Source organism: Sus scrofa, chromosome 12 (genome assembly GCF_000003025.6).
Source record: "Sus scrofa isolate TJ Tabasco breed Duroc chromosome 12, Sscrofa11.1, whole genome shotgun sequence".
In the NCBI taxonomy this organism is placed as follows: Eukaryota; Metazoa; Chordata; class Mammalia; order Artiodactyla; family Suidae; genus Sus; species Sus scrofa.
In genome coordinates, this window is record NC_010454.4 from 2,812,044 (window position 1) to 2,839,681 (window position 27,638).

The 27,638-nt window shown below is 53.2% G+C and overlaps 1 long non-coding RNA gene across 2 annotated transcripts in view; it reads left to right on the forward strand.

The window, feature by feature from the left end:
* LOC106505381 overlaps window positions 1-27,638 on the forward strand; it is a 396,508-nt gene that overhangs the window by 102,134 nt on the left and 266,736 nt on the right. For both annotated transcript variants that reach the window (XR_002336944.1, XR_002336943.1), the window contains exon 2: window positions 14,363-14,497. This is a non-coding gene — a long non-coding RNA (uncharacterized LOC106505381). The remainder of the gene's footprint in view (window positions 1-14,362; window positions 14,498-27,638) is intronic.

Consider the following 27,638-nt stretch of genomic DNA (forward strand, 5'->3'; position numbering starts at 1 on the left):
CTGGCTGAAGAGTTGAGTGAGTAGATTGGTTGATGGACGAGTGGATGGGTGAATGGATGGATGGACGGACGGACAGATGGATGGATGGGCAGATTGTTGGGTAGGCAAATGGAATAGCTGTTTTTAATCTTAACCTCTTTCTGATGTGTATTCCTGGTTTCACCAGGCCATGCTGCTTCTGGGGAGGTCTTCCTTTCCTCATGGAGCGCTGCACGAGCTAAAAGTCATCGGCTGGGTGGTAGGAATGCTGTTCAAAGGAACTCAGAAGGAAAGCGAGGCCCTGGGAAGGCAGGTGTGGTGGCCAGGATCATTCAGGGAGAGCAGACTGAAGGCCGTAGTAGGGTCCAAGCTGATCTGGGCTCGTGTGGAGAGGGCCCCTCCCTGCCAGATTTCGGGCTGTGTTTCACACCCAGAAGGTAGGACCGGAGGTGGGCAGGAGAGCCTCTTACCAAGGAAGCAAAGGAGGGGAGAGGAAGCTACTTGTGGTGGCCCTTGCTTCCCCGGCCAGCGTCTCTCTGGTCTGCTCCCATCTGCTCCCCAGCTGTTCCGACCAGACCTGCCTTGAGTCCCTGCACATCATCAGCCTCACCAGGGAGGCCTGGCTGAGACCAGGGCCCTGTGGCTTCCAAAGGGAGAGGGAAGGCCTCTGCAGTCCTGCAGCCTCCTCTCTTGACCCGAAGAGGGCTTGGACAGGCTCGGCGTTTGCCTGGTGATGATGGGGGCTTCTGGGCTCCACAGGGGAAGGGGAGCAGCTGAGGGCGTGTCCCACCTGCTCTGAAAGGGGGCACCTTTCAATGGCCCCAGTCCTATGTATGGTGTGTCTGTCCCTACCTGGGACTCACCAGAGGAGGCCAGACGTGGATTCCAGTTCCTGCTCCGAGCACACAAGACGGCTGGGGAGGGGTAAGGACACTTCCTGTGTTGTCATGTTCCCCCCATTTCTTCTCACTGCTAGAGAGCCGATGAACAGAGGGCAGGCTGAGGCTTTGGGTGACGGCATACTGATGGCTATGGCCCTCCTGCCACTGTGGTTGGAAGCCCTCTGGGGCAAGTCTCTCAGCCCGAGTGTGGGACACCCACGGTATCATCACACTGATTATTGCTTCTTCCCAGACGTATTGATCGGGCTCCTGTCGCTGATGCTGGTGAGTCAAAGGGCTTTGCAGCCTCAGGGACCTGGAAGAGAGGCTGTGACTCAGGATCTATTGTCAGCCCAGGAGGTGGCTTTTTTTTTTTAATTTAAAAATTGAGAGTCATTTACATACTATGAATGTATAGGTCTTAGTACAGACCAAGCAGTTTCGACAAACATATGCACCTGTATAACCATGATCTAGACTGAGATATGGAACTTCCCTATCTCTCCAGAAATTTCCTTGGATGGGCAGGGATGCTGAAATGCCTGGGTGGGGTGATGCCTGCAGGCAGGCAGGCGAATCCAGGATGTGAGTTCTTGCCTTAGCGGGACGCTCACAATAACCTCAACCAATACAGGCCCACGAGAGCCCAGCTCCTTTGGGCTTACAGTCTGGCTCGCGGGGGACAGCAAAGGGGCAGACAGCCAGGAGAAGGGTCCGTGGCAGGAAAGATATCATCCCCCACCCCCACAGGGCACACTCAGGTCACCCAGGCAGACGTCCATGTTCTTCTGTGTGGTAGCTGCTGTCCTCACGAGCTCCCAGTTTGTGAGGGCAGATGGGCATTTGGTGTTCAAATGACAGTCTTGTGAACACCTGAAACCTTTCACGGGAGGCTTAGAGGGGGGCAGCACTTTGCCCTGCGTTGTCAAGAAAAGGGACGTGTGACACCATGTCCTTGCCATGTCCTGCCCTGAAATCCTTCTGTGCGTCATTTCTGCCTCAGATCCCCCTTGCTGCATCTGCCTGTTTGCCTCCTGTGCTTCGGGGAGGTGGGAATGGCCGAGGACTGGTGCCCCCACTAGGACCAGGGCAGCTTTCTCTGGGCGGCTGAATTATCCCACGACAGTGCCCTGGGGATTCTTGGAATGTTTGTCTAAAGGATATGTGGTTCCACTAGCTGGCTATGTGTGTGTGTGTGTGTGTGTATATATATATATATATATATATTTTTTTTTTTTTTTTTTTTCTTTTTCTTTTTATGGCTACACCTGTGACATATGGAAGTGTCTGCGCTAAGGGCTGAATCAAAGTTGCAACTGCAACTGGGGCCTACACCACAGCCACCACAACACCAGATCAAAGCTGTGACCTACAATGCAACTTGTGGCAACTCTGGATCCTTAACCCACTGAGTGGGGAGGCCACATCCTCACAGAGACGGCCTTGGGTCCTTAATCTGCTGAGCCACAACAGGAACACCTGGCAATATATGTTTTTTAAAGCATGTTGCTATTTTAAGTTATTTCCCTGATTCTCAGGGTGGAGCTGTGTTCTCTGTGTCCAGGGAGGGAGGTGTGGCCTAATATGAGGAGCACTTAAAAAATCTTTCGGGAGATACAGTCAGGCTCGGGCAACCCCGAGAACAACAGAACGGAGGGCTCAGGGCCATGCCTGGGGGAGGCGGTGGTTCCGGTTCCTGCAGCTCAAGGCCAAAGAATGAGTCTTCAGCCTGGCACACTGGCTTTTGTGACCCATAGGGCTCCACACCCCCTCTGAGGTCCCCAGCCCTCCTCTCACGGGTGCCCCCAAATGTCAGTCCACAGGCACTGAGGTGCCCTTGGGAGAGGGAACCCTAGGAGCCCCCATTCCTCTCTATTTCCAAAAGTTAGAATCTTGTTAAGGTTGCTGTCCCCTCCTTTTGTGATGTAAAGCTGGTCTGGAGTAAATGTCAGCTGTGCGACCTCAAAATCCTATTACCAGATGCCCTGTTTCTGCCACGCAGCTACCGAGAGTCTCCCAGATAAATGCCAAAGAGCTTCGGATCACAGCTGGCTCTGTGCTATCTGCCTGGCCCAGCTGTGTGTGTGTGGGGGGGGAGCAACAGTGGACAATCTTATTTGCCCCCCCAAGCCCCTAGCCCCCCACCTCAGCCGTCCCCAGTCTCCCTGACTCCTTCCACCCAGTCCTTGCCTTCTGCGCCCCTCCCCCACCCCCTGCATCCCACCCCCCTCCCTCTTCCCCATTCTTCCTGGTCCCGCTCCTCCTCTGCTTGCTGCCCTCCCTCCCTGGCGTCTGCACCCCCACAACCCTACTCACCTGCCTGCACCCCTGTCCTCACCCAGTGCGCCCAGTCTTCAGATGTCTCAGTGCCCTGTGTCGCTCCCACATCTCCTTGAGCCCTGTGCCAGCCCTCTGTACCCTCTCCCTTCCCACACCTCCAACCCCTCCACCAACGCTATGCTTCCCTTTGTCCCCGTATCCCTCGATTCTTGAAGTCCTTGGTTCCCAGGGCCTCCTTGCCAGCTGGTGTTCCTGGCCCCTCCCATCAGGCCCTCTGGGTAGCTTTGCCAACGCCTCACTATGCCAGCAGAAAAAAACCAACCACACAACCCATACTGAGGTAACTCCCCTATCCCTGTGTTGATTCTGTACTGGGCATGGGTTGTGGGTAATGTCCAGGGAAGCAGTGTAACAATTAACAGTGGGGAACGGGCTGCCCCCCCAACCCTGGCCCAACGTGCAGAGATAGGGCCTGAAGATGGGGCTGGCGAGGCCAGCTCTAGGCTCTCCCCATGCCCACCCATCTCCCTAGTTCTGATGAAGATCGCTGACTCCAGCTCTGTGACCCTGGGGTGAACTCCCCCCCAGGTGTGTCTGTCGGACGGACTGTCGTTGTGATACATGCCACTGGCGGAAGGACTCCCCGGCAGACAGGATTGGGCTAGCTCTTCAGTGGGCCCTGAGGGGCCTTCAGCCCCAGCTGCCCTATCACTCTTGTCACCTGCCCTGTGTTCAGGCTCCTCACCTTAGCCGGTGAGGCTCCCCTGCCTGACCTCCCTCCTGCATCTCTGCTCCACTCTTTCTGCCCCCTCAGGCCTCCACTCTGCTGTTACTTCCTTTAGAAAGCTGGTCAACACCGCAGCCCACTCGCACTCTTCCGTGTCCACAGTGCTCGTGTGCGGCATCCATCAGAGTGTGTTGTAATTTCCTATGGAAATCATGGCAGTACGCACTGGCTCCCACCCAGGCCCCAGTGCTTTGCGGGTGAGGAGCAAAAGGTGGTGCTACACCTCCTGTGTGGTGGGAGTAGCTGCTCATGGATGAGCTGCTGAAGGAAGGAGAGGGTCTCCCAGGTAGAAGTGACGAGGTGGGGGACACTCAGTCTCCCAGCCTCGCCCCTTAGACACCCCTGTGTCTGAGTGCCTGCTTCCCCACTAGACTGGGAACTGCTGGGGGCCATGTGGGTGCACCCTTGGTTCCCACCATGCAGCATGATGTGGGACAGGCTCTCGGTGTTGGTTGAATACCTTCAGGAGGTGTGGGGCCACTAGGGCTTCCTCCAGGCTCATCCCCGACCTTAGAAGGGTGGGAGGAGCCTGTCGGGGTCACCTTCAGAGCCTTCTCTCTGCCTCACCTCTGTTCCTGTCCAGCTCAGTGTCCCTTCACAGCCAAGGGGCCCTGTTGTCTGGGAGGAGGTGCGGGGAGGTGGAGGAGGTGAAGAGGGAAGGAATGCTTTGTCCACCAGTTAACTTGGGCCGCTAGCTGAGAACCAGGGTTTTGGTCTTTCCATTCATTTGTTCATTCATTATTTGTTCATCCAGTAAATACGAAGAATCTAGAATATGTCAGGTATTGGGCTTACAGTGGTGGACAAAACAGATATTTCCCAGCCCTCAGAGGCTACAGTTGAATAAAGAAATAAATCAAAATTTAATTCGTTTGCAACAAGTGCCAAGAAGGAGAATGACCAAGAACCGAGGTGGGTGGTCAGGGAAGGCCTCTCATCAGAGATGTGATTTCTGCTTGAGGATGAGAGATGAGATGGAGCCAGCATCTCACAAGGAAGCAGCGAGTGAGAAGGTCTCACAGGGCTTTGGGGCACAAAAGGGGTCCTTAGAAGTCCAGTCCTGCTGGACCTCTGAAGCATCAGATGCCCTCTTAACAGAAATGCTCCTTCCCTGGGCTTTTGAGATGCACACAGTCTTGTCATCCTTCTCTTTGGGGCCCCTTCTTGTTCCTCCTTTCTTTCCACCAACTCCTGGGGTCTCCCAGGTGTGCCCTCTCATCACCTGTTCTGTATGCCCATCCCAGCATCTCACTTAGGGTTCTCATCCAAGCCCATGGCTTCATTTTGGTGGTCTCCGGGTTAGTTATCTATTGGTCTGTCATAGGTTATACTAAATGTAGTGGCCTCCCACAACGGTCATTTGTTAGCTCCTGGTTTCTGGAGTTCAGGAATCTGGGCGTGGCTGAGCTGGGTGCTTTTAGCTCAGTCTTTCATGAACTTGCATTCAGCACATTGGCTGTTGGTGGGAGGCCTCAGTTCCTCGTATGTGAATCTCTCCATATGGCCACTTCAGTGTCCTCATGATATGGGAGCCAACTTCCCCCAGCATAAGAGAGCAAGATGGAGATAAGATGTCCTTTTTTTTTTGGCTTTTTAGGGCTGTACTTGCAGCATATGGAAGTTCCCAGGCTAGGGGTCAGATCAGAGCTGCAGCTGCTGACCTACAGCACAGCCACAGCCACAGCCACAGCCACAGCCACATGGGATTTGGGCCACGTCTGCAACCTACATCACAGCTTGCGGCAACGTGGGATGCTTTAACTCTCTGAGTGAGGCCAGGGATCGGACCTGAAGCCTCATGGATACTAGTTGGGTTCATTACCCCTGAGCCACAATAGGATGTCCTATGATGTCTTCTACGACCTGATCTCAGCATCCAGGCACCGTGACTTCTGCCGTGTTCTAGGGTTACACAGACCAGCCCTGGTCTGACATGGGAAGGGGGCTACACAAGAGACAGCAGATGAGGATCTTAGAGGTCATCTTGGAGGCGGGCTGCCATCCCCAAAGCAGACAAGGCTGTTTCCTAAGCCTTAGATCCTAGCACCCAACCATCTACCAGATCTTTCCCCGGACATACCAGAGGCTCTTTGAACACACGTCCAAATCCGAACTTGTGGAAAAATTGTTTTATGTAAAATTATTAACATAATACAGAGGTGTAAAGAATAACTTATAAACTACATTAGGAACCCAGCCCAAGTCCCCTCGTTGTAGGCTTCCCAAGGTCCTGTCCATCATGCCAATCTCCATCTGCCCTTTCCTAAATCTCGGTTTGTCACTTGATCCCAGGTAGCGGGCTTCTGATTAAGATTCCTGCCTTGGTTTTTACCCCCTCCATCCTGTCCACAATGGCATGAGAGCGAGCTTCCTAAGACATATCTGCATCCTTTCCTGCTTAAATTGTTCAGGTGGGTTTTTAAAGTCCTTGGCATGACCTTTAAGGTGCTTCATAGTCTAGCTCCTGACATATTGGCCAGTGTCATCTGTCAGTACCCCAGTCCCACACCACCTGCTCCTCCTTGCTCTACACCCGCTGTCGTCTCCCCCGCCCCAACCTTGAGTCTCTAACTCACTCCAGGGTCTGCACCTCCTCTGGGAAGCAAGGTGAACCAGGTGCCTATGCTCAGGGCTCCACACATCCTCTGCCCATCTCTCTCACTGGCATTTCATCCCTTCATTTGGTTGCTCAAACATATGCATTTAGCACTTGCTACGTGCCAGGCACTGTTCCAGATGCTGGGAATGTGGCACTGAGCAAAACTAAGTTCTGTCCTATGGAGATTGCCGTCCCTGAGCCCTGATCCCACCTCTGCTAGGACTTGTGGTTTACTCGTCTCTCCCTCTGCAGTGCAGGGCCCTGGGGGACAGGTCAATGTGGTGTCTATTATCTGTGTCCCCAGCATCTAGTGTAGGAGGGACTTGATGGACATTTGCTGCAGGAATGGTGCTTTCTGGAAGGGCCAGAATGTGGGAACTGGCTGGCCTGAAGTCTCATGAATGTCTGGAGCAGGTCTAGTTAACCATTCTGGGGTCTTAGTCATTGATTCCTAGCCTCAGGAACCCCGGTTTGGTGAGGGAGGCAGGGAACTGGGCAGCAGATCCTGAGAACCTTTGGATCACCTCCTTGGCAGTGCCATCTCATCAAAAGTTGCTCAAAACACAAGCAGCCTAGCAATCCAGCAGTAGCTGGGCTGGAGCTCTCCTGTATTGGGGGAACGTTTCTGGTTTGGGGCCCAGAGTCCCTTAGCCACTGGTTTCAGCCCAGTATCAGGGGTTCTGAGCCCCCGGCTTGAGCCTCCCACTCAGGTCACTCAGCCTCCAGCTGTTCTTCTAGAAACTGCCTTCCCCAACCTTGGGGAAAATTGCTTCCCAAATGACACCGCTCCAGTTCACAAGCTTTAAACACAGCACCGAGGACACATAAATTACACAAGGCCTTTCCCATTCCCGTTGGATACATTGAATAATGAACATTTCAACAATACCTAAAGGTACACTATTATTAAAACACACTGGTATTTAAAAAAGAAGAAACAGCAGCAGCACAGCTACAGTAAAATTGTCACAGACTCCCACTAGATGCCAGGATAATAAAAACCCAAATTATTTTTGCTGGTGACAGGATTCATAAGGCATGGGGGGAGTCAGGAGTGAAGCTGGTTTCACAAGAGTGGTTTAAAAATGGGAGGAGGAGATTAATCTAGTCAGAATATTACATATCCCTATAATCTTTACTACAGAAATGAGATGCTTCGTGATCTTCTCTTGGTTAAGGAAATAGCAAGTTTTGCTTTCTTAGCTTCAGTCCCGTTTTAAGCCCTTAGGTTGGTTATTAGCTCACGTTCGTGGTGACGCAGAGCCCAAGGAGGGATCGAGGTGATGAAAAATTGAGGGGAGTGCCGCCAGCACCCCTGAAAGATGCCTCGAGAGGGATTGAAGCAAGAAGACGGGAGAGGGGATGCTGGCGCCAGGGAGGAGGGGGTTTCAGAGAGACGAGAGGGAGGAAAGCAGTGCCTTGCGGAGCTGCAAAGCAAGCAGGTTAACCAGGACTCCACATCCTAACAGAGGGGCCATTAGCAGGATAAGCAGCCGTTTGGTTTGGAATTTGGATGGTTTCTAAAAACGCATATTGAATCCCAGCCGTTACTCTGAATTTCCCCCTAGTTTTGTTGAGATATAATTGACATATAACTTTGTCAGTTAGTTTAAGATGTACGACATAATGATTTGGTATTTGTACTTATTGCAAAATGATCACCATAATCAGCTTCGTTAACGTCCAACATCCATCACCTCACGTAGTTACAGTTTTTTCCTGGGGATGAGAACTTTTTTTTGGCCAGCCCACAGCACATGGAGTTCCTGGGCCAGGGTTCAGATCCCAGCTGTAGTTGCGACCTAAGCCGCAACTGTGGCAACACCAAATCCTTAACTCACGGTGCCAGGCTGGGGATAGAACCTGTGTCCCAGAGCTCCCAAGATGCTGCAGATCGCGTTGTGCCAAAGCGGGAACTCTGAGAACTTTGAAGTCTACACTGTAGCGCTGTTGGCTACAGTCGCCTTGCTGCGCCTCACCCCCTAGGACTTATTTGTCTTATAACTGGAAGCTCGTCCCTGCTGCCCACCTTCACCATTCTCCCCACCTACCCCCACCCCCAATTCCAGTAACTACCCGTCTACTCTCTGTTTCTATGGCAAATCCACGCCATTACTCCAAATTTCCTTTACTTCCTGCCAGACAGAACTGGAGGACTAAAAAGCTCCCCGGTGTGCAATGAAACGCAGCAGAAAAGGTGTGGTTTGGGAAGAAAGCCCCATTTCTAAGATGTATGTGTTGAGTCCCCTGGGATTTTGCAGGTGCCATTTCCAGTGTCCCTTTGGGAAGCCACCTAAGAATGTAGGTATGTCTCTGGCAATATTAGTATCTTCATTAAAACAAAGTACCAAATCCCCAGGCTTGATTTCTGAAGCTTTCAGGGTCCTTTGGTAATATCTTCACCATAAGCAGTGGCGTCCCCCAGACTCCATCTTGCCCTGCCCCCTTAGGCTGCTCCAGGGGTCCATAGCTGACCTTTATGAAAAGGTCTGTGGCTCTAGGTCATTTGGCTCCTTGAGGCATTAGGAGAAAAGGTGTCTGTTTTAATGCAAAGCCTTCTGAATGCCTGATCCTGGTGCCTCTGCGGGGAGCAGGCCTGGTGACATTCCAGACGCTGCACCTCATAGAGCTCGGTATCTGCACACAGTCGGCTCTTCATATGAATCCATGGAGCAAAGGGTCAGGGACGTTCAGCTTGTCCCAAGTCACACAGCACGACCAAGATGGGGCTGGAAGAGAACGTGCTTCAAGCTCTTCCTGCCCAGATGCCCCCAAATGTCCAAGGAAGTCCCCCAGGCTGTCAAGGAGGGCAGGTGGCTCTGGGCCTTTTTCAAAGGAGGAGATGAAGGGCTCCCAGATTCAAGACGTGCACTTGCAGGGCCGCATCTGCCCAGAGGGGGTGCCGTTGTCTAACCCCCGAATGTGCCCTGTGCTGGCAGGAGGCCCAGGGAGGGCAAGTCCAGGGGGTGCTCCGTGTTAGCCCTCGTGTTAGTCTCTGCTTCCCTGTGTTGCCTCTACCCGAGTCCTGTACGCAAAGCCACCTCCTCGGGTGACCCTTACTTTAGAAAGGACTGTTGTCATCCCCAGCCTAACCTTGGGCCCTGAAGCCCAAGGGCACCTCTCTCTTTGGAGATCTGGAAACAAATCCAGAATGTCCGCGCTTGGCCACTGGGCCTCTCTCTATCTGAGAACCTGTGAGCGTGAGGGCCTTTGGTGGGCTCAGTTTCCTGGCTTCGCTGTGCGGAACGTGAAGCCCACCCTGCCCTGGGCGTCAGAGACCAACCTGCCGACAAACTCACATTAAGAACAGTTAATTCCTTCAGTGTTGGTTTTCAAGTTGGCCGGGAATTTTAATAAGAAACGTTATAGCACTGCAGCCGCTCCCCTGGTCCTGCCTTCTTTCTCCTTTGTTCGATGTTCACTAAACAAACATTCGCTGAGCACCTACTGTGTGCAGCACTGGGCCGGAGCACTGTGATGAGCAAAGACCCTCAGATCTGCCCTCGTGGAACCAAGTTAAGTCCTTTTCAGTGATGAAGATTTGACCAGGTCCCCCCTCCCCTCCTCCATCTCTCTCCCTGTTCCTCTCTCTCCCCCCTTCCTCCCCATCTCTCTCCCTGTTCTTCACTCTTCCCCCTTCCTCCCCATCTCTCTTCCCATTCCTCTCTCCCCCCCTTCCTCCCCATCTCTCTCCCCATTCCTCACTCTCTCCCGCCTCTTCCCTCCCCCTTCCTCTTGGATCAACACCTCTGCTCAGCCCCTCAGGACAGAATCCAGCCTCATGGTGGGCGTAGAGAGGATTGAAGGACCAACTGCCCGGTCCCTGGCAGAGCTGGAGGCCGTGCAACTGCTCTTCAGGAGGCTGGGGTTGGGGAGTGGCCAGAGGGCCTCGTCCTCCATGCAGATCTCTTCTAGAAGGAGCCTCCTCTGGGGCCCGTGCCCTTGTTTTGTGTTGGCTTGTTTTTTGCAGAATATACTTTATGAAAGTCCAGGTGTTTCTTTTTCCATCTTCTCTCCCCACTGGCAAGAATCCAACAGGATGTTTTTGGGGGCCAGAGCACCAAAGACAGCCCCCAGCCTCTTGACAGCTTGGGAACAAAGCCGGGAGCTAGGCTGGCTCTGCAGCCACCATGGGCTGGGAGATGTGGGGGAGCAGGCAGCGGGAATGGGTTCTTTATGGTTCTTCTCTGGGACTGAGCCTGCTCTCGGGCCCAGGCTACCTGCCCTCACCCTTTCCAGATCTGGGGCCTTCTCTAGTATCATGTGTCCAGCCTTCCTGGGAAACTTAAGTCTCTTCCACCCCAAAGTATTTTGAGAGCTCCCACGACTAATACCAGAGGGCTGGATCCCGAAGAAGCAGGTGGAGGGGGCAGGGAAGAGTCCTTGCCAGCAGCGAACCCTTGTGCTCCAGAGACCCTGGAGTTCTGGAGCGGGTGTGGGGCAGGGTGGGGGATAGATCCTCAGAGTCCCCCCAACCCCACATCCCTGCACTGGGCAGGGCGAGGAGGCAGGTTGCAAAGCAGTGGTTGGAGGCCCCTGCCTGCTTCCTGTGCTGCTATGCTCTGGCAAAGGCTGGAACCGAGGGTGCCTGGCAGTGAGCTTGACATGCGATAGGCCACAAAAAATGTCATTCCCAGAATGAGGAAGACACCGATCCCTCCTCTAGCCTATCCAGCCCTTTCACCCCATCCTGGGCAGGCTTGGAGTGTCTATTTTTCCCCCCTTATCAACCAAGCCAGTCTTGTGGGGCTGGAGTGTGGTGTCCTGGTGCCTTCACCACTTGCCTCCACGGGTTGGGTGGGACCGGTCCCTTCCCCTGCAGCCTAGGGGCCGGGTGCCCCACCCGGATGAGCCCTGCAGGCCCCACAGCTGGGGGCCCGAGTTGTGCACTGTGGGCGATGGGCGGCGTTTCCTACTGCAGGATGAGGGAAAATGTGCCCCTGCGATCAGGGAGGAGCTGCTAGATAATCTCCCATTCGGCTCGAGTCAAGGAAAGCAAAGGAAGCGGGCTCCCCACCACCACCCCCTCTGCCCTTGGGCACTTCTCTTTGGGCACTTCTTGCAGCAGCCAGGCCACTTCCCCCAGGAGTTGGGGCTGCTCAACCACAACCCATCCCAGTCTCCAGCCCCCCTCCCAGAGTGAGGGAGCCAGTGGGCAGGCTGGGCACCACCAGCAAAGTGTAACAACCACTCTCAAAGCCACAAGCCAGGCTCCTGGGGCAGAGTAGAGGCACCATGTGTGCGTGCAGCGCCACCGTGAGTGGGGACAGGAAGGCATTTCCCCCTGGGGAAGGTGGCCTGGCTTTGAGGATGATAGGAAACAATTGGGTTGCTGGGGACCAGAAGAGTTTGGGGGCATCTCTTGGGTTCTTGAATTGCCCTCTCCCCCCTGTCTTTGCATCCTTTCCTTTGTCATTTTCCTCCCTGGGTTTAGGTACCAGGAGTGCAGGGTACAGTGCCTGGCTGGGCAGCATCCATAGCTCCATGCTGCTCCTGTTCCAGCAGGGCTGGTGGAAAATGAACCTCAGCCCTTGCCTTTTCTGCTGGCTTCTGAGAATTAAGCGTTTACTTTTAAGAGAAGTGACCCCACCTGCCTTCTAGCCCTACCCGCTGGGGTCACCACCTGGAGCTGCTTCCACCTGAGCCCCTCGGTCTCCCCCAGCCCCTCCCCCAGCCGTCCATCTCATCGCATTTAGACCTCTGACCTGGGAGAATCAGATGACAAGGGGCCTCATGGAGCTCAGGGCCATTCCCAGCCTCTCCAGTGCCCAGCTCCTGGCTGTGTGCGTGGCACAAGTGGTCGCTGGAAAGGCATTGCTGTAGTTAGCAGTGCTCTGTGAGGCTGGCCCTGCCATTTGGGATGTGGTAGTTCTCCCTTAAGTGACCGGCTTTCAGGAAAAGAAAGAAACTGGTAGTTTTTTTAAAAGTTATTTTTTAATGCTCTGTTGTGAGATTTCTGGGCGCCAGAAATAGGAACCTTTCTGCCGGGGGTGGGGTGGGGCAGAGCTCAGCCAGATATTCCCTGGTCAGCATGATCTTACAACCCTGCCCCAAAGCCTGTCTCTCTGGGCTGATCAGAACAGATCTCCTAAGTGGTTTTTGTGTCCTGTCTGCTTGATGGCACACACACTAGATTGGAATAAATTAAGCAAAGAAAAGCTTCCAGGGCCCAGGTGTCTCCTACCCCTATAAACAAACCAGCCACCACCACAAAACGAACAGAAACCAGCCCCTTTCTGTTTCCTGGGCACTCCTGTTCTAAAGACTGCTGATGGGGCACTATTCTAAGTAAACCTCAGAGTATGAAACAGGAGAATAAAACTTCATTCATTGACAAATACGGAGTGAGCTCCAACTGTGTACCAGGTGTGTTCTAGACACTGGAGATAGAGTATTGAATAAAACAGATCAAGGAGTTCCCTGGTGGCTCATTGGGTTAAGGATCCGTGTTCATTGGGTTAAGGATCGTGTTGTTACTACTGCGTATTGGGTTGCTGCTGTGGCACAAGTTCTGTCCCCGGCCTGGGAACTTCCGTATGCCATGGGAGTGGCCAAAGAAAAATACAGATCAAGTGTCTGCCCTCAAGATGCTGGCATTCTGGGGTAGGGGAGGGTGCAAAGAAAGACCACAGGAAACAAATGTATCTGTGTGACAGCAGATTTGATCATTTGCGGGAAAAGTCACATGAAGGGGGACTGTGGAGGATCAGTGGTTATTTTCGATAAGGTGTTTTACTTCCAGTCGGCCTCACTGGAAAAGTGTCACACAACAGTTGGGGGTGGGGAGGGTAACCCCCAGTCACGTAGCGGAGTGCAGTCCATGTATCAGCTGGTGCAAAGGCATGATGCAGGGGCAGGTGAGCCTGAGTGTGGAGCTGCAGCCAGGAGGTCCCGGCACTGCGGGGGGTGGGGCGTGGGGGAGGAGGGGCCAGTGGTGCAGCAGGAAGCCAGACTGCCAAGGGGCCCCGGGTAGAGGAGGATTTACTGTGACGTTCTGAGCCCACAGGCCCTGGGTGAGACCCTGCATCCTACTTTTGCGTCCCCATTTTTTTTTTTTTTTTTTGCCTTTTCTAGGGCCTCTCCAGCAGCATATGGAGGTTCCCAGGCTAGGGGTCTAATCGGAGCCGTAGCCACTGGCCTACACCAGAGCCACAGCTACGTGGGATCCGAGCCGTGTCTGCGACCTACACCACAGCTCACGTCAACGCCAAATCCTTAACCCACTGAGCAAGGCCAGGGATTGAACCCACACCCCCATGGTTCCTAGTCAGATTCGTTAACCTCTGAGCCACGACGGGAACTCGTGTGTCCCCATTTTGATTTAACTTCTTAGGCAGCCTGCAAATCATGTAAGCTTCGGAGTCCTCAAACCTGGATTGACTCAGCTTCCAGGCCATTGTAGCAAGTCTGGGTATTTCCTCCCCATGAAACAGGACACCGCTAGAGGGCTGCTTCAGGAGAGTGACCTTGCCCAAGGAGTCTGTTAAAAAGAGAGGGACAAGGGAGTTGCCAGAGAGGTGGCAGCGATGGGTCCTGGACCCTGAACTGGGTGAGGTGGGAAGTGAGGGCAGGAGGGTGTGTGAGACAAGGTGGGGTGGTGGGACCAGCACAGTGGGTCAAAGAACGACAGGGGAGCAGGGCTAACACCAGAAGACGTGGCACCCGCGGGCAGCAGTCAGGCCCTAAAGATTTGTTCCCCTGGAGCCTGATCCCTGGCAGCAACCAGTGGGCCTTGGCTCTGCCCTCTCTTCTCTTGTTTATTACCATCCGTGCTTGTTTTATATCAAAATATGGATGTTTACTTCAAAGGCATTTAATTGTTTTTCCTTTCTTCAGATTGGAAACCTGTCTCTGAGGCCCTGAAGCTTTTCCTAGTCTTCCCTGGCAACTCTCCATCCCAAGGAAGTTCCAGAAAGAACCCCAGGGGGGCCTCCCTCCTACGGCAAAGCAGACCTCCCCTTCCACTTCCAGGTAAGGCGGCTGCCCGCGCTCCCGTCCTTCCTCAGAGTTGGCGTTTGTGATGGAAAAACATCTTTGCGCGTCAATTTTCTTTTGCACGAGGGAACTGCAGGGACGTTCTGCTGGCTCTAGTTTGCAGATTGAGGTGTCTGTTGTGACTTCAGGGAGTAGGACTGGGAGAATCCACAGATCCCCAGAAATCACCTTGAGCAGGATTTCGTAAGCGTGGCCGCTGAAATCCCTCAGTCTGGCCACCGAGCTTTTATCCCCGGAAGGAGCGTGGTCAGGGTGCACATAGCATCCACTGTCTGGTGTCAGCATGAGATACCATAGCGGCCAAGGCTGGGGGCTGACCCACCCATACTGGATCTGTGTCCTACAGCCCACATCGCTCTGTAGCCCAGTAATGGGCTCTGATGCCTTCATCTGGCTCTAGAGGGAACCTGCTGATTGCCCCGTTCCTATCTCTAGGGGCTAGAGTGTACTTCAACCCAGCCACTAGCGCCTGGAGTTACCAGAAGACCCCACAGGCTTCTGGCCCATCCCCCACAAGACTACCCTGTTTCAGATGCCAGCTGCCAGTCTCGTGGCCAGTGGCATTTCCGACCAACGGGCTACAAATTCAAGGATTCCCGCACCCCCCTCAGCTTCACCGTTTTGCTAGAACACCTTACAAAACTTAAGAAAGTGCTACGCTTACAATTTGCAGTTTGATTATAAAGGATGCACATAGGTGAGCTTGGAGAGGGTCCCGGATGGACTTGGAGCTTGATGCCCTCCCCCGTATAGAGTTAGGCCCTCTCAGCACATCCACGTGTTCATCGGCCACCCAGCTCCCAAGCTTTGGGTGTGTGTCCAGAGTTTTACTGGGGTCTTATGACACCACTGGCCACATGATTGAACTCAGTCTCCAGCAAGTCTTCCCTCCCCTGAGGTAGGAAGTGAAAATTCCAAACCTCCACTCAGTACCCTTTCCCTGAAACTCTCTGAGGGTCCTCCCTGCGCTGCGTGGTGAGCATGGAGTCAGTGGGATGAGCTCCCGAGGGACTTGGTAGGAAGAACACTCTCAGCCTTTAGAAATTCCAGAGGTTTTAGAGGTTACCTCCGGAAACCAGGCACAGAAACCAGACAAGTTCTTTATTATACCACCTTGGAGCTCGTGCAGCCCTGCTCTCTGCTGAGAAACCACACAGAACTGGTGGGTCCGTGTCGTCCAGGGCAGGAAAGACCAGAGCCCCCACACCCTACAGTCAGAACGATGCCAACAAGAATCCTGGGCAAAGAGACCAGGACACAGGTCGGTCTCTCCAAGACTCCTTGACAGATGCCCATTTTAGAATCCATGGCATTGGATTCCACACACGACACGGGTGTAGCTCCAGGAGGGCACCGCCTCTAATCTTCGCATGGTGGAAATCAGTCCTCTCCCCTACTCAGGGCCTGTGGGGGCCTCTTCTGCAGTGGGCTGAGGGGGCCGCTGACGGGTCTGCGTTCAGTCATCCCGCCATTCCTGAGTCCTCCAGGGGCTGAGCTGGAGATGCAGCGGTGATGCACCAAGTCCTTGCCCACGTTTGTCTTCTACGGGTAGGGCGACAAGGGTGTATTTGAGCAAATCAGGCAGCGATAAGGCCATGAAGAAAATGGGGAGAGGAGGTAATCAAGAAGGCTGCCGTTCCCCCGGGAGGCCTGGGCAGGCCCTGGGCGCCGACGGGAGCAGAGACTGAAGGAGGCGGCTGGCAGGCCCTGAGGACGGGCAGAGGAGCCGTGAGTGCGGAGGCCCCAAGGCCGCGATGCACAGGCACGTTGGAGAAGCGGCGCAGAGCTTGGTCTTCCGGGGGGGGTGGGGAGGTGAGCAGGTGTGGAAGGAGGTGACAGCTACAGTCAGAAGCATTTTGGACCCTGGTTAAAGATTCTGGGTTTTGTCTGAAGGATGGAGGGAGCTACTAAAGGGCGCTGAGCTAGGGACTGAATGACCCAGTTTGAGTCGTATGAAGTTGCTTTCTGGGTGGAGAATAGATGGAGCAGGGAGGTCAGCGTAGAAGCAGGGGCTGTGCCAGCAGGCCGCGGCTTGTCCCAGGGAGGGGTGGCTGTGCCTCGGACCCAGGATGAGAAAGGTGGTGGATCTGGGGATGCGTTGGAGCTGAGTACTTAAACAGCCTCTCTTCTACCCTGAAATCCTGCTGTCATCCCATCCTCTAAACCACCGGGCACCCTGGCGAGCCTGGAAAGGAAGACCATACACCCCAGACCGCACTGGGACAGAGGAGCAAGGCCCCGGGACCGTTCAGAAGGTCTCAATCCCCTGGGACCTTCTGAAGCCTCCCCTTCAGGGCTCCCCCAGCATTACCATAAAACCAGTGCCAGGGCACTGTCCTCAGCCTCCCCTTTTCACCACAGGCACCAAGACACCAGCCTTGCCAGCTCCCTGATGCTCTCGCTTGACGTGAGGTTTGGGCGTGGTCTCAGTGCAGGCCAGGTGACCCCTAGGGGCTTGCACTGGGCTTCTGGTCCTAAGTAAGTGCACCTGGCTCTGCCCGTGGAGAAAGGGCATCAGAGTGCCCACCCCCTGTGCGCTAGGGACTGTCGGTCATCTCCGTGACCCCGTGGAAGATGCTTCTCCTGGTTGCTTTCTTGAAGGGGATTTCAGGGCCCAGCTTCACCTTCCTTAGGTCTGAGAGTCAGCTTTCTCCTAAAATGTAAATCCTTAGTGTTAGAAGCCAAAGGCATCAGATAGGCCAGCCCGATGGTGGGTCTGGGAACTCAGGGCTCAGGGGGGTTGCTATGCTGGCTCTTCCCTGCCCCCCAGAGCTGCTTCGGGGAGCACATGCCTTTTCTGGTCCCTCATGGCTTCCAAGCCTGTGCTCAAAGTTGTGAAACGGACTGTGCATCAAGGGCCTTCTCCCTTCTAGTGGGGCGAAGTCTGGAGGAGAGAAGCATCAAAGCGAAAACCCTCATGTCCCATTTGCCCAGGGCAGCATGAAGCCTGCAGAGGGAGCCTGGCTCTGTGTATTGCCTTCTGATCACCTTTAGGCGAGGGGTGGGTCTCTGAAGGGAGAAGGCCACCCACAGTGATCAGCAGTCAGGTGGGCTGGCCACGGACTCCCTGCAGACACCCTCTCACCCTGCAGTGGTGCCCCGCTCTTTTGATGGGATCCAGATGTGGGCTTTGGAGGGGGCTGCCAAACCCACCCCTGGGCTCCAGCGTGCATGGAGGGGTGAGGTCTGGAAAGAAAATGAGAGGGGAGAGGTCGGGGCAGCAGGCAGCCCAGCTGGCTTCCCTTCATCCATGGATGAATCATGAGCAGTGGGAGCAGGCCCTTGGGAAAAAGCCGACCTGGGGGGTGAAGGCTTGGGGGGTGATGATGCAGGGGAGAGGAGCCCACACGGGCTTATGGAGCCTCTGCACTGTGCGTCTTCCACGCCCTCTCGCAGTGGGAGGTGTCTGGAGAAAGTGCTCTCTAGGTGCTCCGGGATCAGTGATGGGGAAACTTCAGGGAGGAGCCTGCAGGAGCTTCTGCTCTGGCGCGCCGGGCTGTTCCACTCCCTGTGGAGTGCGGCCCGCACAGCGTCGCGCCCCATCCCTGCAGATGTGTCCTCGATGAGGCCTGGGGCTCAGAGGAGGGAATGGAAGGAAGCTGGCTCCATCTCTTTGCCTTGGAAAGGGCCCCACATATTATATCCCATTCCGAGGCTCATCCTTTAAATATGGATTTGATCTGGATTGTACTGTATAGTAAATTCTGAGTCCTTAGTAAAAACATGGGTGGAAATTAATCTGTAAAATGAGACTTGTCTCTTACATGTAGTGGCAGAGGCCAGGGGCAGACGGGTGCTCCAGGTCAATGGTGAGGGGACCTGCCTCTAGCATCTGGACCAGAAACTCACTGCGAACAACACCCGCTCTTCTGTCCCCCACCCTCCCCTTCCTCTCTGCCCTCCCTGTCACCACCCTGACTGGACGTTCTGACTCCTCCCAAACCATGGTTCGGTACCTTGGGGTCACTCAGATAAAGCAGAGGGCACAGCTGGCTGTTCCTTCTCCAGATGTTTTTTCGGGGTCAGGGAGCACTTTCGCTCTGGAGCAGAGAGATGAACAAAGTCTCTGGCCCTGACCTCTGGCCCCTCAGAGGGAACTGCTAAAACCCGCAGGGGAAGGGGGAAAGTCCACCCTACGGCTGACTCTTCTGGCCCAAGAAGAATGGCTCTGGGCTGGCCAGTGGCATTTTTTCAAGTACAGGGGACAGCATGTTACCGAGCAGAGGCTGCCATACTTGTGTTGGCTCAGGCTTGAGTGTGTCATGGCTGGCAGCTGGCACACTTCCAGCTGTTGTCCCCCCTCCCCCAAACATTAGAACTGGTCTGTCTACCCGGGCTCCTGCCCTCCAGGATGGACCCCTGAGCGGCCACATGCGACTTCCCATAAATCATTCCCGAATGAGCGTGCTTCCTGCCTCATCCATCATGCCTGTCTCTTGTCTGCTTGTTTTTAAAAGCTGTTAAACTGGAATCCATCACATGGCACCCTCGGGGGGCCAAGCCGCAGCAAAGGCTGCCCGCATCAGCAATATTAATGCACACAGAGCTTTCTAGAGCATCGAGGTAAACGTCTCCCCAGTGGTGGGGAGAGGGAGAGCGGGACTTTATCTAGTTATACCAGAAGCTAATGGGATGTTTCTCTGACACTTGCAGTTAATACATTGCCGCCACGCATGAGGAAGTCCTGGTGGCTGCTGGGTGGACCAGGTAATGCCCACCTCAACAGTGAGGCTGGGGTTTCTCCCTTCTCACAGAGCATCTTATTTGCTTCTCATGCCTGATATTTTAATTTGAAGACTAGTTTGAGCCAGATTTTGGAAAGATGGGTCCTTCTAGAAACACCTGTGCTTGCTCTTCTGTTACCACATGTATTCGGAAACGAAGATTTGGTGCTGAGAGCAGCTTCACTCCCTCCTTCTGAACATTTACCACCAGTGCAAGTTCTGGGATGTGTCCATGAGGAAGGGGAACGAGCCTGAACCCCTCCTGTTATACTCATATTCTCTCTCCCCCTCCTCCTTCTCCTTTCCTCTGATTGTGTGAGGAAGGCCTGGACCCTGTTTCTCTGTGGCTGGAATCTTCCAGGCTCTTTAACATTCACCTAATTGACTGGTGCCGGATTTGCCTCCAAGAACCCTTCTGTCTGTCCCAGACAGATGTCACAAACCTCAGTGGCAGTAGTGATATTTTGTCCCATCTGCTTTTGGCTTCTCTGCTATCCTTTTCTTTGCCTCATATTTGTTGGTTGAAGGATAAAACTGCTTGTTGGCACTGGTGTGACATTTAAAAAAAAGAAATAGGAGAATGGGCCAGGATTTTTTGTTGGTGACCTGTGAGCTCGGGAATGAGCAGCCCAGGAGGCTGGGCTGGTGGCAGAGGGCGCTGTCAGCACCCCCACCCCTCCACACTGGAGCTGTCCAATTAGAGCCCATTAGTCACTCAGTGTGTTAAAGCATTAAGAACAATTAAGGGTGAGAAGAGTTTCCAGATGTAGCTTCGGCTCTGGGGTTGGAAGGGGCTGGCTGTTCCCCAGATGGAAGGAGTCTGAGAAGAGTGGCAGGAATCAGCGTCCGTCTCATCAGAGCTCAGGGCTTTGAGAGGGGGACCCGTGGGGGTGGAGGTGGGGCTCCAGATTCAGATGCTCGGTGGGAGGGTCCTGGGGCTGCTGCAACAAAGGATCACAGAAGCGGGGCTTGAAACAACAGACACTTATTCTCTCAGCTGTGGGGGCTAGACTCTGCAATCAGGGTGCCAGCAAGGCCCCGTTCTCTCTCTGGATTGTGTGGTCGCTGGCAGGCCTTGGCCTTCCTTGGCAGCTGGACATATCATTCTAGAATCTGCTTCTACCACCACATGTCTTCTCCCCTCTGTGCCTGTCTGTCCCCTGGTCTTCACATGGCATGTCACATGTGTCTGTATGTGTCCAAGTTTCCCTCGCCTTGTAAAGACGCTGGTTGTGGAGTTCTCGCTGTGGCACAGTGGATTAAGGATCCAGCTTTGCTGAAGCTGTGGCATAGGTAGCAGCCACAGCTCAGATTCAGTCCCTGGCCAGGAATTTCTATGCGCTGTGGGTGTGGTCAAAAAAAAAAAAAAAAAAAAAAAGACACTGGCTGTGGATTAGGGCCCCTACTCCAGGAGGACTTCATCTTAATGTGATCACACCTGCAAAGACCCTAAGTCCAAATAAGGTCACAGTCACAGGAACTTGGGGTTAGGATTTCAGCATATCCTTCCAGAGGACGCAGTTCTGCTTACTGTATCCTCCGAGGCTGCTGGGGAGGAAGGTGAGCCCAGGCACCATGACCTCTACATGTCCCCCTGCCCAGGACAGGTACCATTTTAAGGTCAATGGTAAAAATTGGCCTAGGTACCTATAGGCCAATGAGGAAGTGAAGGCCAGAACTCCAAGCTGTAAGAGTGGGCGTCTTGGAAACCCCAACCCATGAGTCCCTTATAATCCAAGAGGTGGCGAGCAGCACTGGGCGCCAACTGGCTGAGATTCTTTCTCTCCGCTTCCCATCAGCCCACTGTTGAGATCTGTTTTAAGAGCAACGTAAGCATGAAAAAGCCAGACCCCAAATCTAAACCTAAAAGGAAACAGCTCATGCCCCATGAGGAAGTCAGAGCAGGGCCCGGGAAGGAGAGGGAGAGGCCTCAGGGGAAGGAGGCGGGCAGGCACGTGGCAGTGCTGGGGTGGAGATGGGGAGGCTCCGAAGGCCAAGGGGGCCGCCGGGCTGCAGGAGGATGACGTGCAGGAGTGAGGCTCAGGACCCGGGGAGGCTCGCCAGGCTGGTTGAGGGAGGAGCAGAGGTACCAGGGGACAAGGAGGAGCTGAGGCTGAGAACAGCCTGGTACCAGCTGCACTGAAGCCTACGGATACAACGTCTGCGGCGGGGCGAGGAGGCCTTCCGGGAGAGCGCCGTTCCCAGTCCTCTGCATGTACACGCGGGCCATCTCCTGTGAGGTTATAGGCCATCGGGATCAGGGCCAAGTTGTCCCGTCCGAGCTGTAAATGAGTATCACCATCAACAGCAGTAGACAGGTGCATGGAGGGAGGGACAGGCTTTGTGCTTCAGCAGGCTGTGGAGCTTGTGACTTGAAGGTGTCCTCGTCGGAGGCAGGGGCACGTTCTACATGGATTTGTACACGGATTCAAAATGGCTTGTCAGTAAGGGGCCCTGAGGGTTTGTGAGCCAGCCTCACCTCGAGGCTGACGAGTGTTCGCTGGTCCCATCGCCAGCTCGTCCCCGGACTAACGCCCCTGCACCTGATTCCTTAGAACCCTTACTTTGTCCTTCTACATCAGCACACAGAGGCTGGCAGTGACCTCCACTCAAAGGGCAAACAGACGAGCTAGGATTTTTATAGATTGGGAGAAAATTATTTTTTTATCCGATTTGCAAGGGTACATTAAGTATTCCTAGGCCTGGTGCTTTCAAAGACATCTGTGTTCTGAGGGGCAAAGAACAGAAAGGGAGTGTCAGCAAATGCCTCAGGAAGAGAAATTAATTTAGAAGTAGAGGTCGAGGCACGCTTACCTTTAGTGGGGTGTGTGTGTGTGTGTGTGTGTGTGTGTGTGTGTGTGTAGAAGAGAAAAACATGGAGGCAGAGCAGAATCGTTTTTCTCTTTTTCTTTGGGGTGGCCGAGGAGGAGGCATGTGTGTAGACAGATGGTGTTTTTCAGTGACCTTGTGTCTCCGAGTGTGGCTGAGTAACGGCTGGAGCTGCAGGAAGCTCATAGGGTGTGGCCACCTGCAGCTGCCAGTGGGGGCTCATCAGGATGCCAGCATTCCGGAAGGACCTGGAAGCAATCAGGAGATAAGCCCAAGTTCAACAAAGATCAAACAACACACTCATAAGACGGCCTCATCTGGCAGACCCGTGGGCCTGAAGTCTCTGAAGCAGTACTTAGGGCTTGGAGATTGGTCCAGCTGACATCCCAGGGTGGCACGTGTTTACGAGTATCTTATTCAAGGTCCTTGTCTCAAGATCGACACATATCTCTGTTAATGCTCCCAACAGCCCTCTGAGCTGGGTTTCCTGGGGAAACTGAGGCAGAGAAGAATGGTTAGCACAAGGCCATCCAGAATTTGAACCCACAGCTGCTCCCTGGTGGCACACTGGCTAAGGACATGTATCTCCGTGATCCAAATCGGAGCTACTTGAAGTGAGATCCAAGCACCAGTGTCTGCCTGTGAGCCTCTGTCCTGGTTCCTGTAAGATGAGGAGGGAACTCAGAGGTATTCATTTAGAACCTTTTATAGCCAATGTGAAAGAGCAATTTTCTGTTTAATTTTGTGTTTGTTGACTCTAATAATAAGAAGTTGGGCTTTGTATTTTGTATGTCTTTTTATTCCATTTTCCCAGTATCATTTTTATAGCTTAAAAACCCAAAATACAGATCTGCAATAAATTGGAAATAAAACAGTGTAGCCTTGGAGTTCCCACTGTGGCTTAGTGGGTTAAGGACCCATTGTTGTCTCTGTGAGGATGTGAATTGGATCCCTGACTTTACTCAGTGGGTTAATGATCTGGTGTTGTCTCAGGCTGTGGCGTAGATGCAGATGTGGCTCTGATCTGGCGTTGCTGTGGCTGTGGTGTAGCCAGCAGCTGCAGCTCCGATTCAACCCCTAGCCTGGGAACTTCCATATGCCACAGGTGCAGCCATTAAAACAATAGCCAAGACATGGAAACAACCCAAATGTCCATTAACAGATGACTGGATTAGGAAGATGTGGTATATTTACACAATGGAATACTACTCAGCCATAAAAAAGAATGCAATAATGCCATTTGCAGCAACATGGATGGAACTAGAGACTCTCAGACTGAGTGAAATAAGTCAGAAAGAGAAAGACAAATACCATATGATATCATCCATATCTGGTATCTAATATACAGCACAAATGAACCTTTCCACAGAAAAGAAAATCATGGACTTGGAGAATAGTCTTGTGGTTGCCTGAAGGGAGGGAGTAGGAGCTTGAGGTTAACGGATGCAAGCTATTGCTCTTGGAATGGATTTACAATGAGATCCTGCTGTGTAGCACTGAGAACTATGTCTAGATACTTAAAACGCAGCACGACAATGGGAGAAGAAATTATGTATACATGTATGTGTAACTGGGTCCTCATGCTGTGCAGTGGGGAAAAAAAAGTGTGGTGGGGGAAATAACAATAAAATATAAATTAAAAACAAAACAAAACAAAACAAACAAACCAGTGACGCTTTGCCCCAGATATTTGAGAAGCACAGATAGAGAGGATGCACAAGTCAGATGGCAAAACTAGCGAGGTTTGAATCAGCTCTGTGGGTGACTGGTGCACCCGGAGCAGCGTCCTGGCTTGGGAGTGTGGTCCTGCGTGAGGGTGCGTCGGTTGACCTGGGCTTCCATGGCAGAGGGCTCAGACTGGTGGTAAACACACTGATTTTCTCACAGTTCTGGAGGCTGGACGTCCAGGATCAAGGTGTGGGCAAGGTTGATTTCTTTGAGGCCTCGCTCTTGGCTTTTCGAGGGCCTCTTCTCCCTGTGTCCTCACGTGTTCCTCCCCCTCTCTGTGTCCTACCCACCTCTTCTCATAAAGACGCAGATTAGATTAGGGCCAACCCACACGACCTCATATTTAAAGACCCTTAATTACCTCTTTAAAGACCCTCCAAATACAGTCACACTCTGACTTACTAGGGGTTAGGGCTTCAACATGTAAATTTGGAGGGAACACAATTCAGCCCAGGACAGAAGGGCGCATGAGAATTCTCTGTACTACTTTCCCAATTTCTTTGAGTCTTAAATTATTTCAAAATAAAAACTTTTCTTTAAGGATGATACCACCTCCCCCCAAACAGCATGACCACTGTGGTTTGCTTGGAGCTTCTCAGCAGGCGTGCCCATCATTGTAGTTTTGGGGAATGATTCCTGAATGGATGCCTAGTTGGCATGGGCCAGGCCCTGCCCTCTCCATTTTCTGTCCTCAGCTTCCATCCCTCCAGGTCCACAGGGTCCCTGTCCCCTCTCTCTGCCTGTCTCCTTTCCTCTCTTGGGTTTCTTAAGGGCTCAGACTTCTGCTGCTTCACTGTTCTTCCCACTGCCCTGCACACGGTAGGTTTCCGTAAAAGACCTCCCATAGAAAGTATCAGTGTTCCAGGTATTGTTGTCTCTCTTGAAATGCTCTGCCTTCACCCCAGGAAGAGTTGAATCACGGGTCTCCTGCGGTCCCCTGGATGTGATATAGGGGTGTCTGCTCGGTCGCAGACGGTGTCTGGGGCATGGGAGCACAGTACTCAATCAGCGGCACGCGCAGGGCAAGGAGAGCAGGGTGCTGTGCAAAGAACTTTCAGACCTTGACGGCCCTTTAAATACTGCACGCAGTTGAGAGGTTATAGGTGTGTGTGTCTTAGTTTCTGTTGTGCTGTTTGCAGCTGAGGAAGCAGATACGTGCACCTCCAAGTTCTAGGTGCCTCCTGGACAACCAGAACAAATGTCACCTGCACCAGGTGTGACCAGAGGTGGCCTTTGAAAGTTGTCTCTTGTTTGTGAGCCAGAATGTCATCCAGTCAGCCACTCTTCTAGACTATTCTGCTGCTTAGAAAGTTCCCAAGCAAGAACATAATGATTTTTAAATTATTTCATATTTCACTTAGCCTTGTACACTCTTTGCAAAAATGCCTTTCTCTTGGCCCCTGGCATGTACCTGGAGCATTGCACCCTGACCCCACTTTCCAGGGGCTCGGATACATGTCACCTTTCCTATGGAAGACCACTCACCCTTCCCAGCCTCCAGAGCAACGCATGCCTGGGCCCACGACCTGCCTCCACGCGGCAGCTGGGAAGGCTGAGGCATTTTTGCTGAGGCAGGTACAAGCCTTTTTTTTTTTTTTAATCTTCTATGAATAAATTAATTTGCGTGAGTCTTTCTCCTTTTCTGAGTCTAAAGGAAGGATTGGTTATAATTTTTAGTGTGCTGGCACATCACAGAGGAAGAATATGCGCCTGTACGCAGTAGGGTGTGCTCAGGCAGAGGGAGGTTAAATGGCTCGTCTTGGATGATAGAGGGCAACGGCCTTTCCCTGGAGGTATGAAGTTTCCTCTGAAGCCTCCGAAAGGGCAGGAATGCTAAGCCTGCACCCCTGAAAGACTGGGCATCTGTTGCCAGAAGGGGTCCGAGGAAACCTGACATTTCTTTGACATCTTATTTGTTATCCTAAAAATTCATGCAGCTCTTACATCCCATCCACAACATGCTCGTGCTGGTTGTAGCCTAACAGTACTATTTCCCTAAAAGGCTTCAGCTGAAACGCTTCAGAAATGCTGCGTGTGCTTAGCTCAGCTACCCTCATCTCATCACTGTGTTTTCTTGAGGGGCTTAAGGGGGTCGGTGGAGGTGGGTTCCCTGGTTTGAGAAGCACTTGGTGGGAATGGGAAGAAGGGATTCTAACAAGAGATGAGCATGTGTGTTAGGAGGTAGATTGGACTGGATGAATTTTAACGCCATCACATGTGAAATTTATAAGAGACTCTTTATATAATGCTATGACTTTTCATATAGGGGGCCCAGTATCCTAGAGATGAGCTATTAAGTGAAATATCCCACCCCCAACCACCACCCCACTCCCATCAGCCTGCCAGATTTGCCAATAACAATCTCTACTCTTTCCCCTCTGTGTAGGTGGGGTGATGTCTCAGGTATATCCATGTTGGCTACTGCAGGTGGGGTGACGTCTCGGGTACCTGTGTTGGCCACTGCAGGTGGGGCGATGTTTCAGGTACCCATATTGGCCAGTGTGGGTAGGGCAACATCTCAGGTACCCATGTTGGCCACTGAGGGTGGGGTGACATCTCGGGTACCCATGCTGGCCACTGCAGGGGGGGTGATGTCTCAGGTACCCATGTTGGCCAGTGTGGGTAGGGCAATATCTCAGGTACCCATGTTGGCCACTGAGGGTGGGGTGACGTCTCGGGTACCCATGCTGGCCACTGCAGCGGGGGTGATGTCTCAGGTACCTTTGTTGGCAGTTGGGGGCAGGGCGATGTTTCAGGCTGGTGACATCCGTTGTTAGGATAAAATCCAAGCATTTGGTGTTCACCCTCCAACATTTATGGAGCACATCAAGGGCAGGAAACGGCCTGGTGCTGAGTGTCCTGAAGTAAGCATAGACTGGTACAGAGATTGATAAAACGCAGCCTGTGGTCTCTGGAGAACCCACACATGTGGGTGTCTGGCAACAGACACACACTCTCACGCTGGGCTCTTATTTAATCCTCAGAGCACACTGTGAGGTGTGTATTTCTGCAGGAGGAGCCCAGGTGTGGAGTAAGCAGAGAACCTCGTATCTGTCTTCCCCCCTTCACACATGTTCTCCTGCATCTGGCCCAGCAAGCTGCCCTCCCCCTGACAGGTAACATGCCTCGGCCCGTCATCCCTTCCTGCGGGGAGTAGGGGGCACCCACCTGGAGGGCCTGGGATGTAGAAAGGAATCTGCTTCCCCTGGTCACAGATCCAGCTGTGTCCAGCTGTGGGTGGAAGAAGTCCAGTGTGGCAGGCTCTATGCAGCCCCTGAAGGGTAGTCAGTGTGCCTGGGGGAGGATCAGACCCAGAGACCAGCGTGTACAGCGGAGATCTGGGGAGGGCAAGCAGCAGCCTGGCCCTACTTCTAGGAGGTCTGAGAGCAGGTGGCCAGGTCCTCATAGACAGGACACCGAGACAGGGATGTGGGCATAGTTATCCAGCCTAGGACATGACAGGGAGGGTGGACACTCCAGTCCAAGCTCGTCTCAGCTCAGGGCTGGTCTCAGGGCCTGGAAGGGCTTTGGAGGACAGCAAGGGAAGGTTCTGGAGTCTTGGTGCTGCCATCAGATGAGCAGAGCCCTGGCCTGGATGGACCCTACCTCACACAGATCCAGACCACCTCACTTCTCCCCAGTGAGAATGAGAATTAGTCCAGGCTTGGACCCTTGGCTTCTCAGCCAACACTCAGCATTGGGGCCCTGTGCCAGACTTTCTGGAATGAACCCCGAGTGAAGATACAGAGAAAAAAGGAAATTTTTTTGCTGTCCATCTATCTGTTGTCATCATCATCTATCCATTCATGCATCTGTCTGTATGTGCATTGTGTACA